This window comes from Passer montanus, unplaced genomic scaffold (genome assembly GCF_014805655.1).
Source record: "Passer montanus isolate IOZ18808 unplaced genomic scaffold, ASM1480565v1 scaffold23, whole genome shotgun sequence".
Taxonomy (NCBI): domain Eukaryota; kingdom Metazoa; phylum Chordata; class Aves; order Passeriformes; family Passeridae; genus Passer; species Passer montanus.
Genome location: NW_024366926.1, coordinates 3,744,805 through 3,751,179, shown reverse-complemented (window position 1 = coordinate 3,751,179; position 6,375 = coordinate 3,744,805). Strand labels below are relative to the sequence as shown.

General features: G+C 51.1%; 1 protein-coding gene across 1 annotated transcript in view; it reads left to right on the top strand.

The window, feature by feature from the left end:
• Positions 1-544: 544 nt before the first annotated feature.
• Positions 545-6,375, top strand: part of IGFBP7 (insulin like growth factor binding protein 7) — a 15,242-nt gene continuing 9,411 nt past the window's right edge. Inside the window, exon 1 of the mRNA XM_039710439.1 lies at positions 545-908. The gene's annotated coding sequence lies outside the window, so the exon portion shown is untranslated. The remainder of the gene's footprint in view (positions 909-6,375) is intronic.

Genomic DNA, 6,375 nt, shown 5'->3' with positions numbered 1-6,375 from the left:
ACCAATTCCAGTGCCTCAGTGGAAACTTTTCATCCTAACAGGTGAAAAGTATGTTTCAACAAAAACATATATATTGAAACATACATATTGAAAATATGTCTCAGTATCTAGTCCGAATTTCCTGTGCCTCAGGCTTAAAGCGTTTTTCTTTCATTCTCTCACTGCAGGCACAGTAGAAGAGACAGATCCCCCACCTCACTGCAACCTCCTTTCAGGGAGCTGTATAGAGGGATGAGGTGCCCTCTGAACCGCTCCCTCAGCCCCTCCTCGTAATGCATGCCCTCGATAGATCTTTCACAAGCCTTGTTGCCCTTCTCTGGACATGCTCCAGCACCTCAATGTCCTTCTTGTAGTCAGGGGCCCAGAACTGAACACAGTACTGCAGGTGCTGAGTACGGGGGGACAATCCCTGCCCTGCTCCTGCTGGCCACACTTACTGGGCGAGGCCAGGACGCCACTGGCCTTGGCCCTGGCACAGCTGGCTCGCGTTCAGCCGGCTGTCACCCGCTCCCCGGGGCTCTTTCTGCTGAGGCAGAAGCGGGAACAGCCGCGGTGCCGGCGCTGAGTGCGGGACAACCGCGCACGGCGGGCTCAGCCGGCGGTGCGGAGCGCCCCGCGGCCGCGGGATGGCGGCGCTGCCCCGCTGCCGTGCGCTGCGGGGGGACGCTGCGCCCCCGGCCTCGAGTGCGTGAAGAGCCGGCAGCGCCGCAAGGCGAAGGGCGGCCCGGTTCCCGCCGCCGCCGCCGCCGGCCCGCCCGGCGTGTGCCTCTGCAAGAGCCGCTACCCGGTGTGCGGCAGCGACGGGCTGACGTACGGCAGCGGCTGCCAGCTCCGCGCCGCCAGCCTGCGCGCACAGAGCCGCGGCGAGCCCGCCGTCAGCCAGCGCAGCAAGGGAGCCTGCGAGCAAGGTGCGGGGCGCTGGGCGGGCGGGTGCGGGACGGGGAGGGCCGCGCTGCTGCTCCCGAGCGCTCCTCCTGCCGAGTTATCCCGTCGGGGCGCTTCTTTGTGGAAGGGACGTGATTTCAGACCCGCCGTAAATGGACTGGAGAGTCCCAGTCGGATGGCGCTGCCTAAACTTGGAGTAACTCTTCGGACCAGGCGCAGAAACGCAGAGGAACTTGGGCACTCGCTGTTGGCTTCCAGCGGTGCTGGAACTGCACTCCCTCGCTTTTCGTACTTTGCCTGAAGCTTGCCATTTGGGCTGCTGTGAGATGGAACTAACGGGATGAGCTATCCAGGGGAGCGTTCTGCCCGGGATGGTTGCAAGCAGAGAGGAAAGGAAATGGTTAAATGGATGTGAAATCCACAGAAATTAAGAGCCAGCACTCACTGGCTTGCTCTGGTTCTAAATGAAAACAGTGACTTTCCTGTGAGCTGCACATAGCGGTTTGCACTTGCAGCATTTTCGACCAGGAGCTTGATTCATCCCAAGCTTTTTCTTAGGGATGGTGCTCAAGGAAGAAATTGTTCTGCTGGAGCCTCTACTAGAAATTCTGGCCTCTGAGAGTAGTTTTTGCTGGGCGGGAGGGAGGAGTAAGACATCGCATGCAAAGCATATCCTAAACATCTCAAGGACAAGATTGCAGCGCCAGTGCTGTTTTGGTGGAGGAGTGTTCTCATAAACACAGTATCTGCAGGTCACAACCTCCACCTCCTCCTTCTCTTGCTTCTCATAACTGAGGCCAAGTATTTTGCAAAAAAATGTTTCTGAAACTCCCAAGGCAGGCAGGAAAGACTGAGTGAGGATTGGGTTATGCGCTTTGACATTGCCCATTAAATGCCCTGTGTGGCTTTTCACAAACCTTGTCCAAAGCATTAGGCTTACATATTAGCCAGAAACAGTGTGGTACAGTATTAACTCCTGGAGGGAAGGAATTTCAGCCTTCGGGGCAATGTGGAATGAGATGAGAATGGCCTCAGTCTGTGCCTGTGTCTAGTAATTTGGAAAGAGCCTTTCCTGCCCAGTGGCCTCAGGAGTCCTAAAATGCGTGCTGCTTCTTGGCTCTGCCAGCCCAGACAAGTGAGCAGATGGGTTTGAAAGACGTCATGCTTCAGGTGTGCACTTTGAGAAGAAGGCTGTGTTCTCACTTGTCTTGCCCAAAATAATATGAGAGTTCATTGCAAAGCAGGTATTGATACTTGTAAGATACTGTCCCAACCCTTGGCTGCACTTCCTGGTGTCTGTCCCAGACTGGGTACTGGTTTGACCTGGTGGGGCTTTGATCCAGACTATGGAGACAGAGTTTGATGGGGTCAATGCAAACATGAGCTATTGGCAGGGGGCGTGGAAGGCCACTGACCTGCCAGCTTCCAACAGGTCCCACGAGACTTCCTCTGTCCTGTGAGCCTCACAGCAGCAGCTTTGCTGAGGAAGGGTCTGAGAGTGGGACAGCCATTCCATGCACAAACTGCATCCCTTCCTTGGATAAGGTCTCTTCAGGTGTGCAGATCTGCAGCAAGACACCTTTGCGGGCTGTTACCTGTTCAGGAATTTCACTGGAGCATGTGGTGCAGAGCAACTGGCAAAATGTTCTGTCCTCCATCATTCAGGGGACCCATTCTTCTTTTGGCTTCTGCTGCTGGGAGAGCTCAGACCCAGCATGTCAGGGAAGGGAGCAGGATGGACCTGGGCTGCTCAGCAGTGGTGTCACAACTGACCCTTCGGAGATTTCCCCCAGCTGCATGAACCTTCCTTGTGCTGAGGGCCTTCTTGTGATATGCACTGCTCTGTGGCTTGCAGCTGAGGCAGGGGCTCGCCCAACAACCCTGCTAGACAGCTGGAAGTATTTCTCTGTCCCTCAGGGCCGCCAGGCAGTTAGGAGCATTGGGTGGGAAGGGCGGGGAGTTGTAATCTTCACATGGATTTTGAAACACTGACAGGAGAGAACATCCATACCGTCAGCCTGACAGGATAGAGCCTTTTCCAATATCTTTCCAGAGAGGACATGACACTTTGGTAGGTTTCTAGAAGGACCTGAACATTGTGGTAGTCAAATAGTGGAAGTTCTGGTTTTTGCCATTTCCCACCAGAAATAAATGCAATCTCCTTAAGGCACTGTGCAGGGTGGGATCCAGCACAGGGAGATCACAAACAGGCAGGATCAGTCATTTTTGTGACAGTTTTTGCACAAAAGGAAGTCCTTGGGTGACAGAGCACTTGGGCTTCCTGCTTGTGACAGATGGGCTCTGAGGTGTCTGCGTGCCCTCACACGTCCTTTCAGTCCAAGAGAGAGCAGCTTTTCAAGACAGTTCTCTAAGAAGAGATCCAGAAACATCTTTTCAGCAGTGGGTCCTAACTGTGTTTGATTTCTCTTGGGATTTAAAAATTTTTTTTTGTTCAAATGGGGCTGGAGGGGGGAAGACTCGTTTTGCACATCCTGTTGGATCTTTCTTTGATATTAAATACTGAAAGGAATGAGCACGTTCTCAGCCCTGCAGAATTAGCCTTGACCTTGTCCTTGATTGTTTCCCAGACCTCTCAGATGTGATGTCTGTGTTTTGTACAGAAATCATGGAGCCAGAGAGAAAAAGGTAATTTTGCAGAACCAAAACTTCCTGCTGCAGGGCAGAGGAAGACACAGTTGAGAAGAGTTTGAAAGGACAGAAATAACCCTTGCTCTACCTGCACTTGGCAGATGGAGAGGTCCAACTGGTCCTTTCTGGAGTGGGTTTTATGTGGGCAGGACTGTTGGGGATGTCTGGAAAAAGGCATCCTACTTGATTGCCAACTCCTTGAAGCTGCCTGGCTGCTCTTGGTGCTATGCCAGCGGAAAAAGCTGCCTGCCTTTTGCTCTGGGGAGCAGGCAGTGATGCCATGGTGCTCCCTACTTTCTGGGCTCCTCCTTTGCCTCATGCTTGCACTCAGAGCTGGCCCTGGGTTTGCCCTGCTCTCTGTCAGGGCACCTGCATCCCATTTCTACCTGTGTATCCCAGCAGCCTCATGGTAGCTAATTGCAGCACTGAGGATGCAGGAGGTGAATGCTGTGCGGTTTTCCATCTCCTTTCCAATATTGCCTTTAAACAGATTGTCTGTTTGCTCTCTGCCCATGAAAATACAGCTCAGATCTGCCTCCAGGTCTTGCAGGCAGGGCAGGTCCAGACACAAAGCAGAAGCTTGCTGGTGGGGTAGGTACCCACCCCAGGTGGTCTGGGGTGCCTCCTCTGGTGGCCCCCTTGGCAGGAGGCGAGGCTGCTCTGACAGCTGGGGAGATGCCCTGTGTCACTGCTGTCACACAGCTGTGCACAGATGTTCAGAAGTGCCTCAGAAGTGCCTCTCAAAGAGTTGGTGGCTTCAGGAATGTAGGCTGAAATTCAATTTGCAGTGCACACACTGGGGCTGTTTGCAGCCAGCTGGGACCTGGGGCAGGAGGAGTGTGGTACCCACTGCCATGCGAAACCAGCTGGCATAAAGAATCAGGCCTGCGTGGCTCAGCTCAAGCCAGGCAGAAAAACAACCTCAAAGCACCAGCCCTCATTAAAAAAAAAGCTATCAGGATTCCTGATGATGATCTCTGAGCTGAAAAATACCAGGCATTGACTTGTTGCCTAACCAATGCAGGAAGGGACAAATACCCCTGAGTCTTTATTATCGTTACCTACTAGCAAATGCTTTGAGAGACATGTTGTGAGTGCTGGAAATACTGCCAAAGTTGCCTCTTATATGGTTTGAAGTCCCTAATGCTTGTTCCAACAGGGTTGGGGTGTCCAGGTTGTTTTTCTGTTGTCAGTCAAGACTTTCTTTTTGTGTTATGCTCCCTCCTCTCTTGGTGGAAGCCAAACTCTTGTACTTGCTCAGATGCAGTGTACCACAAAGCAGCTCTCAGCAGACTTCAGAGGACAGTGTTTCACTCTCAGGGGAACTGGTGCTGCTTTCTACCTACCTACAAAGACCTCCTGGGGGTAGAAACTCAGGGCCTCTCTGTGTGAAGGGTAAATTTGCTGGCTTGCCAAGCATTCTGCTTTTTTTCTGTTCATCTGAGTGTGGTTTAAAACTCTGTGGCTCCATGAAAGTGATTTTCCAGTGCTGGGAACATGCAGGGCTTTTCCTTATGATTGTGAGGGTTCACAGGATCCCTCCCACAGATAAACAGCAGAACCACAAGAGATTCTTGTACAAGAGACTGTAACCAGCATTAAACTTGTCTAAATCTCACCAGCAAGGAAATCCCAGTCACTGGATCTGTGCTGCCCCCTCAGAGATATATCTTTTTGACTTCCCAGAAGCCCAGACAGCATCCCTCATGGAAAGGGTTTTTTTTTTTTCGCTGAGGTGCCACACACCAGCTCTGGGGCACAGAAGAAGGTGGGTGTGAGGTTTCTTGGCTGTCCACAGGATTTAAAAAAACAGTCTGATGGATGTAGGATTGTGACTGCCAGGATCTTGTGGAGACTGGCAGCCCTAGGGGCAGATTTACCTCCCCTCCAAATTCCTGCCTGTATACCACATCAGTGGTTTTGCTTTGCTGATGCTTTACTGTTCCATAGATGTTCATCTGTGCTGCAAAGAGAGAAGTGCCAGGTTCCCACAGGTCAACTTCAAAACAAGAAACATGAATCACATCTGTTGGCTCATTCCGTCCAAATTCAGCTGTTGAGGCTTTGCCAGAAATATCATAGTTTTGAGGGTGGTTTGTTTTATTTTTTTAATCCACCACCAGAGTAGAGCAAAAACAGGAATTTGGGAAAAAAAAAAACAAACTTGTGGGAAATGGCAGACTGCTGTTATCACTGAGATTAGCTCATCTTCTCCTGATACAGCTGCCTTAAGTACAAAGGCCCCCAACTCTAGACCCTACAAAACATAGTTCATAGCCAGGCACATTCTGCAAGAAATTCTTCTAGATTTGTTAACAAGAGGTTCAGATTGCTGTAGTTCTTTCCTTCCATTCTTCCTTTTCTGGATTTTAGGGGACTTAGAAGAATGTACACATTTCATGAGTGGTTTTGTCTTTGCTGAGGAGAGATTTAGAAAATTTTTTGCTAAGTTATCTTGGTTGGAAATGAACCTAGTTCCCTATTTTCCTGGAAATCTCGTTTGAGTTTCTTCATCGGGTGGGAGTGGGGGTCTTACAGCAGTGGCCTGCTACCTGCTGGCTTCCACTGCAAAGGAAAACATTGCTTTTGTAGCTGGATCTTTCCAGCATTGTTGTGCTGCATCCTGAGAGTCTGTGGCAGAGCACTCTGGGGTGGATCCCATCAGGGCCCACAGACTTGTGAGTGTCCAGCTGGCACAGAAAGTCACTAATCATTTCCTCATGGATTATAGGGGCTTTGCTCATCTCCCCATCGCCAACTTCCAACTCTGAGGACAAATGGCCCTGATATATAAGACAAAGAAGCTATTAAGTGCCTCTGCCTTTTTCTCATCCCTGTCAC